Here is a 26,663-nt window from a genome sequence, read left to right as displayed (position 1 = left end):
GCATAAGAAAATTGATTGGTCCATACACATGTGCATAAGGAAATAGACCAATCAGTTTTCTTATGCTTACGTATTATGCGTTATGCAAAAGTCTGTGTTCCCCGCTTTACTGTTGGCTTTCTATATTCGTTCTATCGCACGAGTTCAGAGCAATTCGGAGATATATGAGATTCGTAATAGTTATTATAGAATAGATTGTTAGCTCAGTGTTAGCGTATTAGGCTGTCATTCCGGAATCTTAGGTTTGAATTCCGTCTCCCGTCAATGTGTTTTCAAAAATTGTAAAACAGTGCGTAATTTTAATTAATAAAATAGAATATATGCGAAACCACGAATATACAAATTAAACTATAAAAATATTAGAAAAAAATATGAACTATTTGAAAATGAAAAAGAAAACAAATTCTTTTTTTTCCGTTAAAATATTGCACCGGAATCATTACTGGTCTTTATCGTAATGGTTACTGTGAAATATGTACTGGTTACTGGGAGAATGTTTACTGTAGTAGTGCGTAATGGTTACTGTAAGAAAGATTAAAAGTTGAGAGTGAGCAAAAATACAGGAATTATTACTGTTTTTTGGCTCTCAGTGTAGATTAATAAAAATATTCACAATTGCTTAACAACTAACTGTAAAAACAATTATATGTGGTCAAAGATGACAAAAATACCAACCAATATTCAATACCGACCATTCATCGACGCATCGATATCAAATCAATGTCGATTCGACAGTTCGAACCTGGAACCTCCCTCATTCCATGTAAAGTGTCGTGCCAATTCGACCACTGAGGCATGTGGTAATATTTATCGCAATAACTCATAAAGGTGACTAAACAATAATAAAATGGAATACCGAAAAGTATTAGAGTTCCTAGTAGACTCGAATCTGGATCAAATATGTTTGAATCTTTTATGAATACTTTACTAGTTTTAAGTTTCTTTAAATCAAAATGTTTGTATAAAACAACAATTATTTCAATATATTATTTTTTGATAATTATAAATGTTGAAAATGTTAGATTATTAACTGTTGAAATTAAATATAATAAAAATATGATTAAAAATATAAAATAAAAGTTATTTAAAATCTTTACACATTTATAGGTACATTCCTTAAACTAATAACTTCATTCTTAGAGTTCGAGTACTACTTGTAAAAGATTCGATTCTTTATGATAGAAACTACTCATAAGTATATTTTGAATCCAGCAGGTATTCTGCATTCAAAACTCGAAACTAATTAATCGAGATTGATTACTTCGCAAGTACAATTTGTGAAATATTATTTATTATATTATATTATATTATAAAAATTTATTATATTATAAATATATCAAATCCTAGAAAATAAAATTCGATTATTCGTTTTGATTCGGATATTTAAGTATATATTAAACTTAATTCTATCTCTGGTCTAGTAATAAAGAGATAAACTAGTTGGAACTGTGCCAGAGGATACATTAGAGTATGTTTCTCGGGAAAATTTTAACTGTAATTAAATGTTAAATGCAAATTAAATTATTTAAATTGGAATTTATTATTAAAAAATAAATATCTTACCAAAAATATTTGTAATTATATTAATCATGCGAGACATAAAAGCTAAGCATTATTTTTAAACAAAATTATTAATTATTTTGTATCCCTAATTTCAGCGTTCTATTAATCTCTCTTAACCTCTATTAATCTCAATAATTTTTAGTAATTTGAGAAAGTTTCTGTCCTCTTGTGTCATAAATGCTTCATAAATAGCAATCAGATTCTTGTCACTAACGTATACAATTATTAACATAATTACACATTAATAGCCATATTTGAAAACAAAATTATATGTGATTGTCCTATCTATTATGTCCCATTTATTCTCTAACATCATATCTCTTTGACTTTCTATTAATTTCTACTAAACATTAATTAATGATACTAATTTTCCCTAATAGCATGCTATTGATTCACTGTGTATTCTATAACAAAATTATTATATCACAAAATTGTGTTACCTAACTCAACCCAAGTGACATGTATTTCAAAAAAAGATGTAAAATCTTTAAATGTGCACCAATTGCAAAGAGAATATATATATTATTTTGAAAAATAATTGTTGTGCAACTACTTTTAAAAAATAAAACCCAAGTGGTACATATCTTTGTGTTCCCATTCAAGGGTCTTTCTATTTCAACCTAAGTGGTAGTAGATTTAATTCTCTTTAACAAAATTATAATATTACAAAGAATTATTTTAATCACAAGGAATTAAAGAGGAATTAAACAGTATAAAATAAAAATATTTAATCAAAATAAAATAACTTTTTTTGTAAAAAAAACTTGGCGCTGCTTTTTTACTCCTGTCGCATTCTTCCCTAAATTATGTATATATTCCCTATTTATTGTTTTTTTATTCAATCAAAAATTTTAGTACTTTATTAAATTTTGAAGTCTAGCAGTGCCAAGATTTTTTTACAAGAAAAATTTATTTTATTTTGATTAAATATTTTTATTTTATACTGTTTAATTCCTCTTTAATTCCTTGTGATTTGAATGGAAAAATTTCGTGACAGATTTCCAAAAAGATACCGGTTCCCAAAAAGATCGGTAACGAAAAACTATACAGTTTATAGCACTCCCCGGGAAATTCTACCCCTGTTTTATATACAATTCTTTAAAATTCGATCAATTATTTCCCGAAAAATTCGTCAAACTTCTGATACCGGTTTCCAAAAAGATCGGTAACGAAAAATTATATACTTTATAACACTCCCCGGAAAATTCAACCCCCACTCCCCGGGAAATTCTACCCCTACTTCATGTATAAGTCTTTGAGATTCAATCAATTATTTCCCGAAAAATTGAAAAAATTAAAAAAACCGGTTTCCAGAAAATCAGTAACCAAAAACTGTACACATCATGGCGCTCCCCGGAAAATTCTACCCTTGTTTGATCTATAATTCTTTGAGATTCGATCAATTATTTCCCGAAAAATTAGAAAAATTAGAAAAACCGGTTTCCAGAAAATCGGTAACGAAAAGCTATACACATAGTGGCACTCCCCGGTAAATTTTACCTCTATTTCATATACTTTTGGTAACAATTCTGTTCAGGGGTTTGGGCTGGGCGTTGATGAGTGAGTCAGTCAGTCAGTCAGTCAGTCAGGACATCTTCCTTTATATATATTGTTACGTCCGCCGGCGTTTGCCGCTCACTCACACTCACTCGCGTCACGCGCTCCGGGACTCTCTCAAAGAATAAGGCTCGATTATTTATATAAAAGGAACTCGTTTAATAATGATCCGTTTGTACACAGAGCTCGGGTTAACACGTCCGAACGTGACGGAACCTCGGAGCATAATCCGACAGTCGCCGTAAGTAAACAAACATAGTTGTCGTCAAGGGCGATTCGCAACTTCTGAAACGGGGCGACCCGCGTGAGCGCACGGCCCAGGCGTACAGCACGGGTGTAACACTTCCCCCCCCCCCCGTTCCAAGATTGTCGCCCCGACAATCCGGGAGGGTAGTTTCTCGCGGTTACAGCTCCTTTTCCGTGAGCTCCAGGGCACCGGATACTTGTTCTCCTCGAGCTGTTGCCCAGAGTTACCGAACTCTATCCTTTTTGGTCCCTGGTAGCCGCACATCAATCCCTGGAACCTCTTCAGGAGAGAGCTGGCCAAACTCCCCCCCTTCCGACGGTCTCAGGATGACTTCGTAGCTCCGCTTCCCCGGTGTAGTCACCTCTGCCGCCGGCCTCCTACGTCGTCGTTCCGCTAAATCTTCGGACAAGGGGGGGGGAAACTTATGTGGACCCAACGCCTTTTCAGGCTCCCCAAGTCCCTGCCTCAGCATTTGCTCAACGTCCCACGGGAAAACCACAGCTCAAAAACCGTGGGCGAGGCAGTCTTCTATCAAAAAGGAACTCGCCCCCGAAGAAGTCTTCGGCCGTTGTTCTGCCGCGGTATCCCACGTTTCCTTAAGGATCGCCGACTTCCTCGGACTCCGTTCCACTAAACAAACGCAAATAAAACACACAGAAACCAGAAACATCTGAACAATAAGATATGGTCACAACACTTTACATATTAAGTTACAACACTTCGCACATTGTCTCATAGTTCTTTATTAACCACACATTACAACTCAAATAGCGCTATCCATTCCTCTTTTCACAAGCTCTGATCTATACTCTTCAATTCAATTTCCTTTCTAAATAAACAGCCAACCTATCCGAATGAACCACTTTGCTTCTATGTCGAGGTGATTTCCGTATACAATAGACAACATCGCTAAGTTTCTTAATCACCAAATAAGGACCTTCCCAATTACTCTGCAGTTTTGGAGCTCTATCTCTCACCCTTCGAGGATTAAAAAGCCAGACTCTCTGCCCCTCCTGAAAAAGAATTCGACGAACTCCACGATCGTATCGTGCTTTCATTCGAGAAGATTTCAAATCCAATTGGTTCCGTACACCAGAATGTATCTCCTCCAATTTGTCCCTTAAATTTCTAACAAAACTCCCAACCAATGAGGACTCTTCTCCATGAAGTTTAGAAGGATTCCCCCGCAATAGATCTGATGGTAATCTAAGATCTCGTGCGAAATATAATTCCGCAGGGGTGATTCCAGTTGTTTCATGCTTCGAGGATCTATATGCCAGGAGAAACATAGGGATCCACTGATCCCAATCTTTCTGGTTTTCAGAGACATATTTCGCTAAGTAATTTGTTATGGTCTGATGTTGGCGTTCGACTTGTCCATCGGATTGAGGATGTAAGGCAGTTGTTCTTGTTTTCCTTATCCCAAGAAGCCCCATCAATTCTGAGAAAAGTCTCGACTCAAAGTTCCTTCCCTGGTCAGTATGAACCTCAGTGGGCACCCCGTGTCTGGAAACAAACTGGTTAACAAAAACTTCCGCAACCGTTTTCGCTCTCATGTTTTTTAGAGGAAAAGCTTCCACCCATTTCGTAAAACAATCCACAAGAACAAGAAGAAACTTATTACCGGATTTAGGAAGAGGACCGAGGATGTCCATCTGAACCCTCTCCAAAGGTGCCCCCACATTATAAATTTGCAGGGGAGATTTCCCCTTTCCTAAAGGGCCCTTCCTGACAATGCAGACTTTACACGTTCTACACCAATCTTCCACATCTTGCTTACAGGTTGCCCAGAAATACCGTTTCCGAATTTTCTCTAGAGTTTTGTTCACTCCAAAATGTCCTCCAGACGGTGAGTCATGTAACTCTTCTAAAATTCCTTTAACGAATTTCCGTGGAACGATGAGTTGGAGAAAACTAGACTTAAGGTTTGGAGCTTCCCATCTCTTATAGAGCACGCCTTCTTCCAGGACCAGGGCATCCCAATATGACCAATAAATCTGTGCGGAAATATCTTCCGAAGCCAACTCAGCTCGTGATGGGCGAACACCAGCCTCCTTCCCACGGAGTATGACCGAAATAATCGGATCTGCTCTCTGTTCAGAACGCCATTCTGACAGATCTTCTGCAGCAAATATAATCCGAGCGACATGGCCTGTCCTCGTTACCGAGTTCTTTCTTTCCACTCTGGCACAATATCCACAACCAGACGACTCACACGTACGCCTCGACAATCCGTCGGCATTCCCGTGAGACAGTCCTTTCCTGTAAACAATTGTGAAACGAAATTGCTGGAGCCTCTCTAGCCACCGGGCCAATTGTCCATCCAGATCCCTGAAAGACATAAGCCAACGCAAAGAAATGTGATCCGTACGGATCAAAAATTCGCATCCTAATAGATAATGGCGAAAAAACTTCACAGAATCCACAATCGCTAAAAGCTCACGTCGAGTAATACAATAATTCCGCTCAGCTTTATTCAGCACGCGGCTAAAATACGCGATGACCCTCTCCTCCCCGTTTTGTTTTTGAGAAAGAACTGCGCCAATTCCAATATTGGAGGCATCAGTATCCAGAATGAACTCGCCCTCCTCGTTCGGAAAAGAAAGCACCGAAGGAGAGGACAGCACCCGTTTTAACTCATCAAAAGAGTTCTGATGATCCTTGTTCCAGATAAACTTTATCTGGTTCCCCGTTAATTCATAAAGGGGTTTAGCAATCGAAGAAAATCCCTTTATAAATTTGCGATAATATGAGCAAAATCCGAGAAAACTCCGTAATAAAGTCTTTGTGTGAGGAACCGGCTATTTCTCCACGGCAGCGACCTTCTCGGGATCTGTAGCAACTCCTTTTGCCGAAATTATATGCCCCAAAAACTTTACTTCTTTCTTAAATAAGACACATTTCTTAGGATTGATTTTTAAATTTACTTTCTGCAACCGTAAAAACACTTTCTCTAAATTTACTAGCATTTCCTCGAAAGTCTTCCCGAAAATTATCACATCATCTAGGTAAACTAAACAAATTTCAAATAATAATCCTTGCAAAACTTTTTCCATGAGACGTTCAAAAGTTGCGGGGGCGTTACATAAACCAAAAGGCATCACCGTGAATTGCCAAAGCCCCCTGCCGAAAGAGAAAGCCGTTTTCTCTCTGTCTTCAGGGCGAATTTTTATTTGCCAATAACCACTTTTCAAGTCTAAAGTACAAAACCAAACGTTACCTGTTAGATGATCAAATATTACGTCAACTCTGGGGAGGGGATATGAATCTTTTTCCGTCAATGCGTTTACAATCCGATAGTCCACACAGAATCTTATCGTTCCATCCTTTTTATGTCTTAATACCACAGGAGAAACCCAAGGACTATTTGATTCCTCGATCACACCGCATGCCTTCATCTCCTCAATAATTTTATCCACCTCCCCTCTCAACCGAAAAGGAATTCGACGAGGTACCTGCTTTTTGGGGAGAGAGTCTTGCATATTTATAACATGCTGTACCATATCACAATTTCCCGCAACAATGTTCTCGGAGAATACTTCGGAAAATTTTCCAAGGAATTGAGCAAAAAGTTCTTTTTGAGAAGAGTCAAGATCCTGGGAATTATTTCTAAAAAGTTCCCTCAAGGAAACTGGGACTCTGACTGGTTCATACTCAATTCGAGCTACTCGTATTCCCGAATTCACAGTCCCAAAAACAGAATCAAAAATTTCTTCTAAATTTACCATTTTCAGAAAATTCACTCCTAAAAGACAGTCGTCACTTATATCAGCCACGAGAAAAGGAAACACAACCGAATGACTGCCTATTTCAATTCTAGCTTCTATCTCGAATTTAATTGTAACTTTTTCTCCAGTAGGATATTTCAGATTCAGATTCTTTATATGGGACCTTTCTTTTCCTGCTTCTACGAATTTACTACTTAATATGGAGACGTCAGAGCCCGTGTCAACCTTGAAAAAACATTCTTTCCCATCAATTTTCCCCTTATAGCAAAAATGATTAAAATAAGGCTTAATTCTATTTTCATTCGAAGTAACTTTATTACACACATTTGAAATAACATTTTCATTGTAAGAATTCGGGGTATTGATAACCCTCGCCAAACTCACCCCGCAGAGTTTGACTAAATCGCGTTTCCCCTTTGTTCGGGGCACTCGGACCGGAAATGTCCGGTCTTCCCGCACGTCCAACACTCTCCCCGGTTGGCGCTGAATTTGTTGCCACGCCCATTTCCTTTTTGGAAATTTCCCTTCCTTTCTGTCTTTCCGTCCTCCTTTCGCTCTTTGTCAGCCTCAATCTCCCCCCCTTCAACATTTGCGCCCCCTTTCTGTCCTTCTTTAACAGTATTTCCATTAAATTTTCCGCGGCCGAAACCCTCTCCCTGAATGATCTTTAAAGCTTTAGCTCTCTCAACCGCTTGACACAAAGAAGTTATTCCCTCCATTTGTAACGTTCGTCGGATAAAATGATCCGCGACGGCCGTCACAAATTGTGAGCACGCGATCTTTTCACGAATTTCATAAGGGCACTCGGAGTATGCGAGGCGCGACAGACGTTCTATATCGGAACCGAGAGCAGCAAGATCTTCCCCAAACTTCTGTCTACGGTTTGTGAGCGCGGAATAATAATTCTGCGTTAACCGCCCCTCACCGAAACGTAACTCGAGTTTCGATTTCAGCTCAGAAAAATTTAGACACTCGATGTCTTGCACCGTCTCGAGGATCGCACGTGCCTTGCCCCTCAGGCTCGAGGCTAGCGCGACGGTTTTCGTCGTGTCGTCCCAGAAATTCGCTCGGGCAATTAGATTAAATTGTGAAAAATATTCTTGTAGTGGGACCGACCCATCGTAAGTGTCGGGCTTCAATTTATAACCAAGCCCGGCACCCGCTCCAGCAACGGCATCACGCGCGCACGCGGTACGGTTGCCAATTTCGTTCGTGTTCCTGGCACTCGAATAAACGTCGAGATCACTCCCGGCACTCGCTCCCGTGTCTCTCTCAAATCGACATGTGACGTTTTCGCTCGCGCCGCCCGTATTCGCGCTTCTCCCGGTCGGGCGCATGCCGCTCTCACTCGCGCTGTCCACGAACGCATTTCTTACGGCCGAGCGTACGTCTCTCACCCGCGCGTCGCTCGTGGTCGCGCTTCTCTCACTCGCGTGCACGACACTTTCGCCCGCGCGCTCCGCACATATCACCGCGTCCCCCAGGGCAGTGTCCTTCCCGAATGCGTCCCGCGCTCTCGCGCCGCTCGCGACTCGCCTCCCCGCGCCGCGGCCGCCCGTGACTTGCGCCACCGTACCGTCCGCTACCGCGCCCGCCTCGCAAACGTTCCGCGCTCTCACGCCGCTCACGGCCCGCGTCTCCGTGTCCCCGGACGCTCTAATATCAAGGGAACTTAGCTGCGGAACGTCGCTGGAGTTCGTCCCACGGAGACGTCGGAGCTCCTCCTCCTGTCGGCGAATCGTCGCCGTGTATTCCTTCTCCCTTCGGGCCTGTTCAACACGTAGAAGTTGGACTTCCTCTATGACGGCCTGGAGCGTCTCTGTAAGCGTCGCGATCGCTGGAGTTTCGGCGGCATCGCGCTGAGGTGTCTCCAGCCGGAGCCTCTTCCTCGTGGCCATACGGGTATCTCTGTCCGTTGCTCGACGACGGTCGTCCATCCCGGACGAGCCCCCAAAATGTTACGTCCGCCGGCGTTTGCCGCTCACTCACACTCACTCGCGTCACGCGCTCCGGGACTCTCTCAAAGAATAAGGCTCGATTATTTATATAAAAGGAACTCGTTTAATAATGATCCGTTTGTACACAGAGCTCGGGTTAACACGTCCGAACGTGACGGAACCTCGGAGCATAATCCGACAGTCGCCGTAAGTAAACAAACATAGTTGTCGTCAAGGGCGATTCGCAACTTCTGAAACGGGGCGACCCGCGTGAGCGCACGGCCCAGGCGTACAGCACGGGTGTAACAATATAGATATAAAACATTAACATAATTATTTTTTTAAAACCACATACATACATATATATATGTATATATGTCGTAGCCCGATAGCGAAATTAGCCACTTAGCTAAAAGCCTAGGCGTTTAGCTAAATGCCGCCCGATAGGCTAATCGACGACGATATAGTCTAATGGCCTGAAAAATTCAGCCTGTTAGACGAGAAGTCGGCTTTTCGCCTAACGGCCTGGCGCGATTTAGGCGATTAGAGAAATGCTTGTCACTGCGTTGTCAATTTATTTACTAAACAATTATCACTACATTACTATTTGTTAATGCAAGATGAGCTACTGTGGCAACGAAAATTGCAAAGGATTTTTGCTTTAAAACAAGCACATCTATTTGTCTGACACTGATTTTTAGCAATTTTGCAATAGCATTTTTTATATCCCTGTCCACCACTTGCCGACTGCTTCGCAACAGCTTCCCTCAAATCCACCTGTCCGCGAACATTAAATCCATCGCTCAGTATCGGTTTTGTCACAACTCCTCGTTTTGGAGCAACCCTCTTTCTGTTACATGTCTCGCAGCAAGACACAAATATCTCACAAGCCACCTTCGTTATCCTGTACTTGTTTTTAATGTAATACTGCATCTTATCCCTTCCGCCATGGCCTGTTTGAATGTGAGCTTCTAACAATTTATCGTAGTAATCCTCTATCGCTGTTACGTAAACAACTGGTTCATTCGAAGTTTTCCGTTTTAAAATTACATACGATTCCGTTCCAATTTTTGCTAGCTCATACGTCTTTGCGTAATGATAATGAGACACTGTCTTTTTCGTACTTGGATCCTGAAATTCTTGCAGAACTTTCATAACGTTGATCATCTGATCTCGCCTCCACACTGTTCGATTACTGCCTGGACGAGTTGAATAAAATTTATCTACTTTTTCGTTAAACTCATCGCGGTTTACTGGCCATGGCCGTGGTATAACTTGCCATGGCTGTGATAGATTGCAAACTAACGAGAGAAAATTGAACATTTGAATATACAGCGAGCTCTGTGATGATTTACTTAAGACCTATTGGGATATTTACAAACAATAAATTGACAACGCATGGAGCTCCAAAACAAGCATTTCTCTAATCGCCTAAATCGCGCCAGGCCGTTAGACGAAAAGCCGACTTCTCGTCTAACAGACTGAATTTTTCAGGCCATTAGACTATATCGTCGTCGATTAGCCTATCGGGCGGCATTTAGCTAAACTTCTAGGCTTTTAGCTAAGTGGCTAATTTCGCTATCGGGCTACGACATATATATACACACACAACTTTTTATTTTTTACAAATATACATATGTACCTATATGTGTATTTATATTTGTATGATATAGAAAATTGCAATAATAATATTAAATATAATAATAGTTATAATATAGAACAATGTTCGGCCATATTTTTAAAATTAATTAAATACATATTTAATAAATATGTATTTAATCAATAGATACGTATTTATTTAATTTCAAAAATAGGAGACAATAGTTCAATATTATAACAATTACAACTATTATAACTATTATTATATTTAATATTATTATTGTGATTCTCTATGTTATACAGATATAAATACACATATATGTATGTATATTTGTAAAAAATAAAAGTTTGTATATATATCTATATATACATATAACATTAACATTATTATTTTTAACCACTTTTTAAATGCAATAATTAAATTATTTATATTAAACTAATTAATAACTTTTAAAATCAAGAGACATAAGTAATTTATATTTTTGACAAACTATTAATTATTTTAATAATAAAGAATTTATTTCTACTAATTACCAATTTGCAAAAGAAATTGATTAATTTATTTCTGTCTAAATACTAATTTTCGCGTAACTAGAAATTTTTCTCTGACAAATTACCAATTTTGTGAGTAATGCGTACTTTACTTTTACCTAAATATTATTATTTTTTACGTAATTAGTAATTTTTTGCGACTAATTACTAATTTGCTAATTCAACAAAAATTTAGGTAAATATGTAGTATAACGGCATTCTCTCCAATTCCTTTAAAATTTTTAAATTTTGTGTATTTTATAAAAAAAATTCTCAGAAAGAAAATTATTGCTTATTCCATTTGTTTATAATTGTTTGAGATCGCGATTACCTTCGTAGATTGCATTGATTGCATCGTACGAAAAAGCACAATGCGTGTGCCATCGTTACATTATAAGTTCATCGTTTCAATAAAATGATTATTCCTATATGTAATTTCCTTGTGTTTTGCGTTATAACATGGGCTTTTCCAAGAACATTCCTAATCGATAACTTTCAAGACGTTTCCAAAACGCTGTTTTTATGTTCTTGTGCGATAGAAAAACCAACGTTATAAACAATGTTCGGCGTGACCAACAACAACAATTGTCAACGGCCCGTCAACTATATTTCGTCTCGAGACGGCACATTGCGATGACGTAGGCAGCCGATTGCCAATCGCTCGTCTCAATCCGCGTTTCGCGCATGTCAGGTGCGAATCAATGCGTGTCGGGCCCTTTGGCCGCCAATCGCACGCTTCGACTTGAGGTCATCTACAACACTTAAACGTAATTGGTGATTGCCGAGAAGAAGCTCCCTTATAAAAGAGCTTGCTTCGTCGGAGACCCGCTCTCGCTCGCAGATCACCTGCACGTTTAGTTGAAACCGCTCATTTCGCACATCGCCTAGAATCACGCGCTTAGCGTTCGCACGAATACGACGAAGCTCTTTGTCGAAGTTCACCCGCTTAGAATCACCGCTAGTTAAAACCGCTTTGTACACCGCTTTCGCTATCGCGCTTCGCGAACACGCTTTGCTTCTTGCTTGCCGTATTAGCTTCTGTGCGCACTTTCACGGCTTCTTTCCTTTTCTGGAAATAAACGAACATTGTACATATTGTAAATATAAACATTGTATTTTGTAAGACACTAATTTTCATGAACTTATTCTGTTTTGTGTGAACTGCTCTTCCTCGTGCTTGTCTTCCTCGCGCTATCAATCGCGCATCCGCGCACTCTCGCACAATAATTAATATTTAAAATATCACGATGTCGGTAAGTAAAAAAATAATAATTTATGGATATATATTTCACTTCTTACTATTAGATCATATGTTATTTACAACTTCATTCAGTTCATTCAGTATATTTTAAAATTATAATCTTTGTTAAAGCAGAGAATAGTAGAAAGTATAATTACAGAGTATTCTCTACTTTTTTAACTGAAACCACAAACTGTTATCTGTTTTAATTGTAATCCTTTAAATTTTCATCCCAAAACATGTTTTCGAATAAGTTTAGGCCACGTATTCGCATTAGCAATTACATATCTTGAATTATTAATTTGTTCTATTGAATATAATATATCAATCAGATACTATTGTATGTTGAAGTTGTAAATAGCATAATAGGCCAGTCATATTAGACAAATTTAGGGGGTTAAACCTTCCAATTAATCTTCCCAGATTGCAACCACCATGAATCGCTTTGATTTGAGGTACTATAAGTAGGATTTATTTTGCTTTGCAAAATTAACGGGGAATAAAAAGTTATTAACAATATTATCAACAAAAAACGTAATTTTTTATTTTTTTCTCAAATATCTCAAAAACTAAGCAAGATAAGGTAACTAACTATACGTACCTTTTTTGTAGAGCGTAAAATTATCTACAATAATGATCTGAACAACATTTATCGTCAAGTCAGTCGTTTAGCTTGCACGCGCCGTCAAACTCCGAGACTCGGATCCCGAAAACCCTCGATTTTGTCGTTTTTTTTATGTTGCGCCGATGATTTTTTTCCGTCATTTAAAATAGAATTAAAAATCCCCAAAAAATCACACATCTTCTGAGAACTACAAAGAATACTTTTCATGGTGCAACCGATTTTTTAGACTATTTTTCTTTAGTTTGTAGCTATGTAAGCAAAAAATTTTGATTTTTTGGAATAGTCTTAGTTTTTCGCTGTTTTCAGGCCTTAAAATTCATTTGAGACGAATTTTATCATATGCATCTTGTTGCGGACAAAATTTGCAATAAAAAAGGTCTCTTGTGTTTTTTTCGTATAACAAACGCTGATTTTTTTATTCACGCACAAAATTAAGCGTTATCCGACTTGTAAGCAATATTGGATAACTTTGCGCGTCAATAAAAAAATCAGCGTTTGTCGTACGAAAAAAATACAAGGGTCCTTTTTTGTTGCAAATTTCGTCCACAACAAGATGCATATGATAAAATTTGTCTCAAACGAATTTTAAGGCCTGAAATCAGCGAAAAACTAAGACTATTCCAAAAAGTCAAAATTTTTTGCTTACATAGCTACAAACTAAAGAAAAAGGATCTAAAAAATTGGTTGCACTATGAAAAGTATTCTTTGTAGTTCTCAGATGATGTGTGGTTTTTTAGGGATTTTTGATTCCATTTTAAATGACGGGTAAAAATTACTGGCGCAACATTAAAAAAATAACGAGATTGAAGGTTTTCGGGATCCAAGTCTCAGAGTTTGACGGCGCGTGCAAGCTAAACGACTGACTTTACGATAAATGTTGTTCAAATCATTATTGTAGATAATTTTATGCTCTACAAAAAAGGTATATATAGTTAGTTACCCTATCTTACTTAGTTTTCGAGATATTTGAGAAAAAATAAAAAGAATTGCATTTTTTGTTGATAATAATGTTAATAACTTTTTATTCCCCGTTAATTTTGCGAAGCAAAATAAATCCCACTTATAGCACCTCAAATCAAAGCGATTCATGGTGGTTGCAACCTGGGAAGATTAATTGGAAGATTTGATGTCTAATATGACTGGTCTATAATATGATCTAATTGAAGTAAGAAGCAAAATATATATCTACTAGATTTTTCGCCCGCGCTTCGCGCGGGCTCAAAATCTATTCCCCTCTCCCAAACTCACCCATTAATTAGGAGCACCAATAGAACCCCATAAAACCTCCAATTTTCAACCCCATAGTAGCCATCCCCATAAAATTAGTAATCTTTTGGTACCAGTTTTATCAAGATCATCAACAAAAAATTAGAAAAATTTTGGCACTGGTTTCAAGAAAATTGATCCATTAATAAAAAATTATCCATTAATAAAAAATAAAACTTATCCTTCAAAAATTAACTTGCAAAAGTTAGAGCAACCACGGGCATTTCTAAAAAAATTTAAATTTTTTTTAAAAAAGAATCCCTTTACCGATTATCCCCAAATTCAATACCAACCTTCTTTGAATGATACTCTATTGATTAAAAAAAAACAGCCTGATATATCAATGCAGTTAGAGCAACCACGGACATCAAATCCGCACGCGCACACACACACACACACACACACACACACACACACACACACACACACACACACACGCACACGCACACGCACACGCACACGCACACGCACACGCACACGCACACGCACACGCACACGCACACGCACACGCACACGCACACGCACACGCACACGCACACGCACACGCACACGCACACGCACACGCACACGCACACGCACACGCACACGCACACGCACACGCACACGCACACGCACACGCACACGCACACGCACACGCACACGCACACGCACACGCACACGCACACGCACACGCACACGCACACGCACACGCACACGCACACGCACACGCACACGCACACGCACACGCACACGCACACGCACACGCACACGCACACGCACACGCACACGCACACGCACACGCACACGCACACGCACACGCACACGCACACGCACACGCACACGCACACGCACACGCACACGCACACGCACACGCACACGCACACGCACACGCACACGCACACGCACACGCACACGCACACGCACACGCACACGCACACGCACACGCACACGCACACGCACACGCACACGCACACGCACACGCACACGCACACGCACACGCACACGCACACGCACACGCACACGCACACGCACACGCACACGCACACGCACACGCACACGCACACGCACACGCACACGCACACGCACACGCACACGCACACGCACACGCACACGCACACGCACACGCACACGCACACGCACACGCACACGCACACGCACACGCACACGCACACGCACACGCACACGCGCACGCGCGTACACGCACACGCACACGCACACGCGCACACACACGCACACACACACACACATATAGACATTTTTTTAATGCAATATTTCGACGTTTTAGAACACTCTGAACATATAAGCATCAAAAACTTAAAACCATTCTTTTCTTTGGTTTCTTCTACCCCTATTTCATATATAATTCATTTAAATTTGGTTGATTAGACCCAACTTTATACGCAATCAAAGATTCATATGCAAAATTTATGAAAACAAAGCTTCCTCTATGAGAAAGCAAAACCGGTTTCCAGAAAAGCGATAACAAAAAACTATACACATCATGGCATTCCCCGGAAAAGTCTACCCCTATTTCATACACTTTTGGTAAAAATTCGGCCCACTAACAAATAAGTAGTTCGCGATCAGACAGACAGACAGAAGACGGTACTTATATATATAGATCCGAACTGGTTTCCAGTGGCAATTAAACCCATCTTCGAAAAATTAATAAAATTTTTGAACCGAAAAATTGGAAAAATTTCTGAACCGGTTTCCAAAAAAGACGGGACCGAAAAATTATACACTTTATAGCATTCCCCGAGAAATTCTATCCCTACTTCATATACAATTCTTTGAGAATCGGTCAATTAATTCCCGAAAAATTGAAAAAATTTTAGTACCGGCTTCCAAAAAGATCGGTAACGAAAAATTATACACTTTATAGCACTCCCCGGAAAATTCTTCCCCTGTTTGATCTATAATTCTTTGAGATTCGGTCAATTATTATTTCCCGAAAAATTAGAAAAATTAGAAAAACCGGTTTTCAGAAAATCGGTAACAAAAAACTATACACATTATGGCACTCCCCGAAAAATTCTACCCCTATTTCGTATACTTTTGGTAAAAATCCGGTCCACTAACGAATAAGATTCGGTCAATTATTTCCCGAAAAATTAGAAAAATTAGAAAAACCGGTTTCCAGAAAATCGGTAACGAAAAACTATACACTTTATGGCACTCCCCGGAAAATTCTACCCCTATTTCATATACCCTTGGTAAAAATTCGGTCCACTAACGAATGAGTAGTTCGCGGTCAGACAGACAGACAGACAGACGTCCGATACTTATATATATAGATAAATTATCGTTTCAATTATCATTTTTTTACTTACTGACATCATGATATTTTAAGTATTAATTATAGAAACAAACGGAACATGAGCGACAATTTTTATTTTCAGAATCTTTTTTACTACACAAAATAGGCCGGTATACAAAGTTTGAAAATTTCAAATCGGAGAGGGTGCCATTATACTACATATTTACCAAATTTTATTTTGTTGCTATTGCTAATTTGGTGAATAATTAATATTTCCATACGCCAAGGTATAAAATCAACTTCTATCATAATAATAGACTCTATTCACCTAATATTTTAACATAACTTGCCTACAATACGAATTGCGCTACAGATCACTTTCTCGTTTTCTTTAACCTTTACAAGACAGCATATATATGTACGTACGTGTGCAATTTTGGATATATCTTCCTTCTTAAAGATCTCCTCGTCAGCTCTCTGCAGTAAATGTATATTGTTTATCACTATCACTTTTTGACATCTGTCACGACTGTCACTATTCATTTCTAGGTTATAACTACTGACAAGTGCGTTGAACGCGCTGAGCGCACACGTACATACATATATTAAAAACTCATCCGTCCACGTAATAAATAATATATATATATATATATATATGTATATATATATATATATATATATATATATATATATATACATCACTCTCTCGGGAGGGTTTAGTATGTGAAGGGTCGCCTATGGCCAGGTCGGGTAGAGTAAGTGAGGTATTTGTAAAGGGTTGGGTACGTCCCTACAAAACGCCATTTCTGTAATTCTCTGGAATTGGAAATAAACCTTATTACTACAATATTATACATCACTCTCTCGCTTGCTCACTCACTCAATTCACTCTCTCACTGTCTCACTCATTCTATCACTTTCTCGCTCCCTCACTCTCTCACTCACTTACGCTCTCAATGCGTCTGCTAGGCTTGTTCGCCAGCGCACTCTTACGTCAGAAATTGCAACCGTACAAGAAAATCATATATATAGAACATACTAAAATCCGTGCGTTCGCGTAAATATACCCGGTAGTGTCTCGCGCTGCGCGTGTCTTGGCGCGAGATACTACCGTGTTTCTTGATTCTACCACAGAGGTGACACGAATTCATTTTGACTTTGATTTAATTAAAACAATGTGGCAAATTATCACCGGAATTACCTTCAAGAGACGTAATCGATTAAAAGATCTTGTTTTTTTTCTTAATATTTTTTTCTCTCAAATAGTACTAACCCTTATAGAACCCTAAATGTCCAAAACTTTCATAAACTCTAAACATGGGTAAATTTTACCCAGTACATTTTTATTTGCTCATAACACCTGGAAAAATGATTGAAATTTAAGCTGCTTTCATCAGGAGTTGTATAGAATTTAAAATTATTTTTTCTTTAATACTACCATTATTATTTACAAAATTATATATGACCGATGGCTGGGCCCGGATAGCCCAAAATAGGTGAAGTTCTTTCTTTCTCTCCATGCACGCAGTCAATGTTGAAGTTTAGTCTGTTCTGCAAGGTTTACTTTAAATTAGCATTTGTAGTAAAATTTTTGCTGAGAAACGTGCTTCACAGCATTCGAAAGCTGAGACTTTAATCTCTAAAACGCTATTTCAAACATCGCTCTGCAATCATTTTTCGCAAAAATATGTGACTTTAAATTTTATCCTTTTTATCGCTGATTTCAAGTGGCATTTATAATAATTTTGTTGAGAAGTTTATACTGATATTGCGAATATTTAGATAAATTTAAATAATTATACACAAAAAAACAAGGTAACTCCTAGTAGATATATTTTTCTATCTTAAGTTGATATATTTTTCAACAGTCTAGTTGAAACTGTAATTCTGAAACCTCATCTCTCCTCCTTTGAGCTTCTACCTTTATTTTTTTAACGAAATTATTAGAGAAATTTTATCTATTAATATTAATATATAGAACAACAACCCAGAAGTTGGAAAAGTTAAATAGCTATTATTTTGTAATAAATGCAGATGAGAGAAAATAAAATAAATTAAACAGTACTTTGCAGAAAAAACCTGTTATTTTTTATTAGTACGAAATATTTTAGTCCAAAAGATATGTATATTATATATATATGTCTTTATTTCAGCTATACGCCAAGAAAGGACTTGGTTTACAATTCTACTTAACACACACATCCATCCACACATCAAACATCATTCTTCTTTACAAACAAGCCGCAATACATTATTATTTACATTATTATTATTTACAACCGTTATCTTTTTTATAGCATTCCTCTCTCCTTTTCCATAATCTATTTAGCACCTTTCCTTTTTCCATTCTAAATTTGTCATCGCATATATTCTCTAATCGTTCTCCGTTATTCCTACCTAAATTCTCAAACCACATACTTGTGATGTTGCACTCGCTTATATAATGCTCTAAGTTGTCCCTACCTGACTTGCAGAATCTACACTTCGTGTCTTCTTCGTCAAGCCAGTATTTATTTGTGTCCTCTAAATTGCCGCACCTTAATTTTACCATCGCTCTAATCTCATCTCCTGTTTTTGCTTTATCCAAGTTCGCTTTTAATAAATAACTCGGTGTTTTGTTGCTCGCCTTTATCTCTTTGTACCTTGTATTATACCTTGCCTCTACTATTTTGCTGTTTATTATTTGCCCTTGAATGTTCTGTTCCCTTATTCTTACTAAGCCTTCAGTATTTTTACCTTCATTATTTAATTCTTTTATTACTTCAGAGCTCCAACCATTGTTATTATAAAACCTTTCTCGTTCCAAATTATATAAATCCTTTTTCTTTTTATCCATTGTGTCCTTTTCATCCCAACATGCCTTTACTAAACTTCCGTCTTTTTTCTCTCTGCTTCTTTTCTCGAACCTCATGGCTCTTATACCCCAACAGATTTTAAGTTTCTCTAATCCTAGTTCCTTTATTATTACATACTTCGGTGTGCAAAAATCTAGTCTAAATACCCATCTTACATAATCCAACATGACTTTTTCCAACTCCTTTTTTTCACTTCACCCCCATATCTCTGCTCCGTATTCCATCACACTTTTCACTAGGTACTTAAAAAGCATCCATCTCCTACTAAAATCATCTTTACATAATCTTTCTCCTAAACCCCAGACCTTATTTGCAGCGATCCTTCCTTTCCTTTTCAGTTCTTTTATATGATCGACATAATTACCTTTCCTATTAAACGTGAAACCCAGATATTTAAACATTTCTACTTCCTCTATTATTTTTTCGCCCCATTTCCATGTCTTCCTATTTTTTTTACCTTTACTATTAAATACCAACGCTTTAGTTTTTTCTGTATTTAATTCTAGTTTCCTTTTTTTTTTAATCTTTTTAACATGCTCATCATATCTAGTAAAGCCTCTCTATTTTTCGCTACCAAAACCATATCATCCGCGTATGCTAATGACCACACTCTCACTCCTACAAGCTCTACTCCTCCTATACTACGCTTTTCTAAAACTTTATCAATGTCCGCAATGTATAAATTGAACAGGGCGGGACTCATCACACAGCCCTGCCTTACACCTTTCTTCGTCTTGAAGCACCTTATGAACCCATCCTTCGTCCTTATTGTCACCTCCGTCTCTTTGTAAATTTCTTTTATCCTGTTTATTAAACTGCGATTCACTCCTTTCTCTTCCATTATCTTCCATAAAATTCCTCTGTCAACGTTATCGAATGCTGCCCTTAGATCCACAAATATTGCGGAAATCTTGTCTTTCCCAATTGCCATACCTTTCTCCTTCTCCCTTTGCACTATATGGTTCAAAATAAATATGTTATCCATCGTAGACCTCCCTTTCCTAAAGCCGGCTTGGCTGTCAGGTATCATCCCTTTCCTCTCCATTATTTCCTCCAATCTGTTCTTTAGAATTTCCGCATATACCTTGTATGCAGTGCACAGCAGAGAGATCCCTCTATAGTTGTCTGTTCTCTCTTTATCCCCCTTTTTATATAAGGGGACAACTATACTTGTTCGCCATTCGGTCGGAATTTTACCTTCCTTCCAAATGAGCTTCAACAGATCAGTTAGACCTCTTCTTACTGCTGCACCACCATACAGCCATGCTTCCATTGGGATTCCATCGACACCTGCAGCTTTGCCTAACTTCATGTTCCTGACTGCCCTCACTATCTCCTCTTCTTGCAACTCCCTTTCTGTATCTTGAACCTGATCTTCATTTTTTTCTTCTGTTCCCCTGTCACGCACCTCTAACGCCTCTTCCCTTCCTTCCATCTCGGTCCCACCTAACAACTCCATGAAGTAACTTCTCCAGTTCTCTTTCGGAATATTATTCTCTTTCCATTCTTTCTTCTTTCTTTGACTGTTTATGTAGTTCCAAATTTTCTTTTCGTCCTTCAGTTTTCTTAATTCCTCTTCTTCCCTCTCTCTCTTCTCCATTTTTTTCCTCTCTAACCACCCCTTCAGGCACTTCTTTCCTTCCAAATAGTCTTCCTTACTTCCCTTTCCACTTCTCCATTTTCTGTACTTTCTTTTCACCTCCCTCTTCTTTCTGGTACAGCTCCTATCCCAGCAATCTTTGTGCCCTATTTTCCTTCTCTTCTTTATCTTGATTTCCTTATAAACTAAGGCTCCAAGGATCCAGTTTTTGATTTTCTCCCATTTCCTATCCACCGACTCTATTTCCTGGTCCTCGTTTTCATTCCATACCTCCGTCCTCTCCCTGTATAATTTCCTTGCCTCTTCGTTCCAACATATGATCTTCTTTGACATATTCTGTTCCTCTTCTTCCTCTTCTATCCACCCCTCCATTTGTCTCGCATGCTCCTCTTCCTCCAGTAACAAGGTCAGAGGCAAATGATCCGAGTCCACCCTGTCCCCTATTCTAAATTCCAACACTCGCTCTTGCGCACTATCGTTTACAATTGCATAATCGATTACCGAGCACCCTCTCGCACCCACATACGTATATTCCCCATCCCAATCCCCCTCTATACATCCATTCAAAAAATACCATCTTTTTTCATTTATCATATCCACAAAACTTCTACCGCCATCTCCTATGACTTTATCTTTACTCTCCTTTTCAAAATCATACTCATCCTCCCTACAATCTCCTAAGTTTCCTATTCTAATATTAAAATCGCCTCCTATAATAATATCCTCTCCTTCGCATCCTTCGCATTGCTCTGTTATTTTCGCCATTATCTCTTCAACATCTTTCTTTGCTCCTACATTATATACTGTAAAAATATTTAGTCCTTTTTCCTCTTTTACTATTCTCGTTCGCGCAATTCTTTCTGTAATCATTACACTTTCATAATTCTCCACTTCCGCCACCCAGTCTTTTCTAATACCTATTAGTAAACCTTCCTTCGCCCTACCCTTCTTCCTTTCCCTTACAGCGTTAATGTTTTTCCAATTGTGCGTTTCCGGCAGTCTACCCTTAATTTTATCCCATCCCTTTTCCTCTAACCATGTTTCATATAACCCTATAAAATCGAAACCTATGTTGTGCCCCCTTTTTGCGAAGGGTCACTTGGATTCTTTTGGTCCACGGAGGATACGGGGTCGATGGAATTAAATAGCACCTTTTTGAATAAAGGATAACTTTTAATAGTCACTCTGCGTTACAATCGTTATTCGCGTTTGATGCCCGTTACTGGTCTGCTCCCTGACTCACATTGCCCTCTCGTCTCCTTTTGTCGCTTCCTTTTGTATCCTCGTCCTGTCCTTCGTTATCGCTGAGTTGCTCGATCGTATGTGGGCCGATCGCGCAACTCATCTCGTTCCGATTCGGCTTGCGTAATTCTGTCGGACTTTCGCGGTCGCGTTCCTTATTGTTATTCTCGGTCTTTCTTCTTTATTATTAAATTCTTTTCTTTAAACAGTATTTCTTAATCTATTTCGTAATACTACTTGGGGCCGCAACATCCCTCCCCCTTTGAGAGAAGGAAACTACGGTCTGTAGTTTTCGTGACAATGTTTTGTTGCTTATATCCTACTTTTCTTTCTATTAGGGTGGTTTATCTTCTTTATGGTTTACATTTTTCTTATTTTCTAGTATAATATCGCTGGGTCGCCCTGTATGTGCGGTTGGGCTCTTGCTCGTTTCTTGTTTCTTTTTATTATATAGATACTTATTCCTATTACGCTTAGTATTATTATTATCGTGAGTGTCGAGCCTACGGGGTATATGATGTAGGGATTTTTTATTAGGGTGTCTTGGGGTTTTTCCAACTCTTTATTTATGTCGCTTATGTCTAGGCTTAATTCCATTAATTCGTTCGGATTTCTGATTACAGGTTCTAATCTAATTTCTTTTTTCGCTTGTTCGTTAGTATTTTTATTTTCGTTTGTTAGTGTTAGGTTAAAATCTGCTAAGTGCATTTCTATTTGTTTCATAGTTTGTCTTTTTGTTTTTATAATAATGTCGGGTGTGGTTAGTTTACAATTTTCGTTTATAATTAGTTTTCCTGTTCGTTCGATTTCTACTTTCTGTTCCGCCTGATCGTTACATTGAATCGTTAGCTTTTGCTTTTTTGGCGTTGAGAATAGCCACGTTTGTGGTTCGCTTAATGTTATCCATAGGGTTACATTGGATAGTATCTGACGTTTCTCGCAGGTATTTACATATCCTGGCGTTTTTACATAAACTTGCACCTCTCATGGTGCGTCGGCTTTTATGAAGTTTACCGGGTAGTTTCGGTTACATACATATTTCATTCCGTTTCGTTTACAATCATTTAACTCGCGTTCCCCTAGCGTTATATAATTATGATTCTCTCTATCTATCGCTAATATGTTATGGGTAATTCTTAGAAATGTAAAAATATTCGCGTGGTTGTGGATAGGTAGTGGTGTCGTTTTTATTATTTCGTACACGGGGTATGCTACCACGGGAAATTTGATTATCGTATAAATGTTCGGGTTATTGTAATACGCGTTAATTTCTACGTAGTTTTGTATGTCGTTCCAATTCTCCAGTCTAACTTTAAATGGGAAATGAGATCCTCGCGTCAATTGTGACGTCGCCTCTTTTAATTCCGTTATTATTTTTTCTATCGGTAACAAGCGAGTGAGTATGATTCCTTCTCGCGAATATGTGAGGTAATCTATCGTGTCTTTCACGTCTTCTATTAGGTCTTCAGTCATTGTGGTTAGTACTAATAACTGTTCGTCTACTTTTTCTCTTTTGGCGTACAGTGCTGTGTCCACCTGTATCCGTGTCGTGACGTTCGTCAGCAGTTGCTCGTTATGATATAACGATTTTTCTAAGGCCTCCATGTGGCCTATTGTGGCATTTATCACCTTTAATTGATTTTTTGCGGTGTGCCGTAGAGTCTGTTGCTGATTTGGTATCAGTTCAAGCTGCTCCTGTATGTGCTTTGCGTCGTCGGCATCCATAGTGCCGAACAGCGTTTTGCTGATCGTGCCGATCGCATCTATTAAACCACGTTTATTATCGGTTGTTCTATATATTGACTGTAATCGCGTTAGTAATTGCGTTAATTTTTCATTATCTTTCTCTATCGTATGGAGAATATTTTTGCACCTCTGCTGCGTGTCCATTGCGAGTATCGTTTCGCACAATGCTTCGGTTTGCTGTAGGAACGCTTGTAGTTGGTGATATCTGTTTCCTAGGGCTGCTATGTCTATTTTGATCGCTAATTTCCAGGTGGCTTCTACCTGTTGTAATTGTCCGGTTCTCTCGAAGTATATTCCCGGCTCGCTGCTGAATTGTCGTATCTCGTACGATGGTGCTGTCTCGGGTTTCGCTTTTTTCGCGAAGTGCTGGACGACGATCAGCGTCCTGTAAGATAAGGACTCATGTTACTTTTCTCTGACTTTTTCTCTTGGCTTTATTCTACTGTCTCCTTGCATTCTTTTTGTTGCGCGTTTAGTCGCTCTTGACGCTTAGATCTGAGCACATTATTCGTTGCGCTGATTTGTGGTACCATCTAAAATGAGGTGCATACGGTGTGACCTCTATTTTGCTCCATCAACGTGTGATGCGTGTTGGCGCACGTATTGGCTACGCGCCGCTCGTGCGGGCGCCGTGAGCGTGAGTGCCGCGCCTCGTGCGCCTAGTGCGCGGGTGGCTGCGAATTTAGGTTCGGGGTCGACGTCGCCCCCTCCCTCCTACGCGGAAGTGTTATTAACACCTCCGGGCACATGGGTGCCCATCATGCCCTTGGAAGTCTCGGTGGATGTGGCCACCGGTCGACGGGTGGTGCGGATGGTTCGCCGTGCTTGATGTTTGGTAAGTACTTATTATCTTATTTATCTTATTTTTTAATATCTTCTACTTTCTATCGCCTACTTTCTATTGCTTGCTCTTTTGCGCTTTTTACTGTTCTATAAAGGGCTTTAGTCGGTTTACGTGTACTCGCGTGGTTTTCCGTCCCTTTTTGATCGTGTAATTGACGTCTGAGTGTTTTTCAATTACTTCGTACGGTCCTATCCACGGGGATTCTAATTTTTTCGATCTCCCTCTACGCACCGTTTCGTCGTGCAAGAGAACTTTGTCTCCCACTCGGAAATTGATTTCTTTTGTCTTCTTATCATACGTCTCCTTGGCCTTAGATTTTTCGTTCCGCAAATGTTCCTTTGCAACTCTTTGTGTCGCTCTTAATTTTTCTTTCAGCTCTTGCGCGTAATCGTCATAAGTGTACGTTGGTTTTGGTGGTTGCGACAGTGCCGTCGGTAGTGTCGCTCGGTGCCCGTATACCAATTCAAAGGGTGTAAACCCGGTCGCCGTGTGTGGCGTCGTGTTGTACGCGAACATTGCGTATGGCGTCCATTCGTCCCAGTCTGTCTGGTCCGCGTTAATATAATGTCTCAAGTATTCTGCTAACGTCCTATGAGAGCGTTCTAATGCTCCATTGCTCTCAGGATGGTACGCCGTTGTTTGAATTTTTTCGATCTTCAGTAATTTACACGTGCTTTTAAATATCTCGCTAAGGAAATTCGTTCCTCGGTCTGTCAGTACTTTGTCGGGGATACCGTATTCAAAGATGATCTTTGTGACAAATTCTTTCGCGATTGTATTCGCTTCTTGATTAGGTACGGGTATCGCTTTACTGAATTTTGATAAATTATCCTGAAATGTGAGGATATATTTATTTCCGTTTTCGGTCACCGTCAGTGGTCCTACTATATCTAGAGCACATTTTTCGAACGGTCTGTCTGCGGTGTCTGTGATTACTAAGGGTGCTTTATTTTTCCGCGATAATTTGTTCTTCTGACACAATTCGCATTTATTAATGTACTCTTCGACGTCTCGAGTTAATCCTCTCCAATTATGCGTCAACCTTATTCGGTTTATGGTGCGTTCCACACCTTGATGTCCTCCTACAGGTGCATCATGGTATTCGTATAATATACGTTGCTTCTCTTCTTCTGTGTATTTTCTTTCGCTCTCCTCTTCGTTGTTCTCTTCCTTCTCTATCTTGTTGATATCTGTCGGCACATGTCGACTCAGCGCATCGGCGTTTCTATTCTCTTGACCGGCCTTGTGTACGATAGTGTAGTCGTATTCCTCTAATTTTAACCTCCATCGGATTAATCGGGATCCGGGGTCTTTTACGTTAAATAGCCAAACCAATGATTTATGGTCTGTCACTATAGTAAATTTTGTTCCATAAACGTATGGTCGGAAGTGTTTCACCGCCCATACTATCGCTAATAGTTCTTTCTCAGTAGTGTTGTAATTTTGCTCGGCCTTTGACAGTACTCTGCTCGCATACGCCACGGGTTGATCTTGACCTATCTTTCCCTGTGACAGTATGGCTCCGATTGCGTAGTCTGACGCGTCGGTCGTCACTACAAATTCTTGGGAGAAGTCCGGGTATTTTAATACCGGTGCTGTAGTTAATTTTTCTTTAAGTATTTTAAATGCGTTTTGTTGTTCTGCGTTCCACTCGAATTTGATATTCTTTCTGGTCATTTTTGTGAGTGGCTTGGCGATTGCTGAGAAATCTTTAATAAATCTTCGGTAATATCCGGCTAATCCTACGAAAGCCTGGATGTCTTTTACCTTTGTTGGTGTCGGGAAGCTTTTTACTGCTTCTAGTTTTGAAGGATCTGGCGAGATTCCGTTTTCTGTTATTACAT

At 39.1% G+C, this 26,663-nt stretch overlaps 1 protein-coding gene across 12 annotated transcripts in view; it reads left to right on the top strand.

Annotated features, from left to right (window-relative positions):
• The window catches only part of LOC139781649 (uncharacterized), a 173,269-nt gene that overhangs the window by 58,318 nt on the left and 88,288 nt on the right, over positions 1 to 26,663 (top strand). The window lies entirely within an intron of this gene.

The sequence above is a fragment of the Temnothorax nylanderi genome, unplaced genomic scaffold (genome assembly GCF_030848795.1).
Source record: "Temnothorax nylanderi isolate EJ_2023f unplaced genomic scaffold, tnyl_v1.0 TNYL_tig0351_pilon, whole genome shotgun sequence".
Taxonomy (NCBI): Eukaryota; Metazoa; Arthropoda; class Insecta; order Hymenoptera; family Formicidae; genus Temnothorax; species Temnothorax nylanderi.
This window is presented reverse-complemented; position numbering and strand designations above follow the sequence as displayed.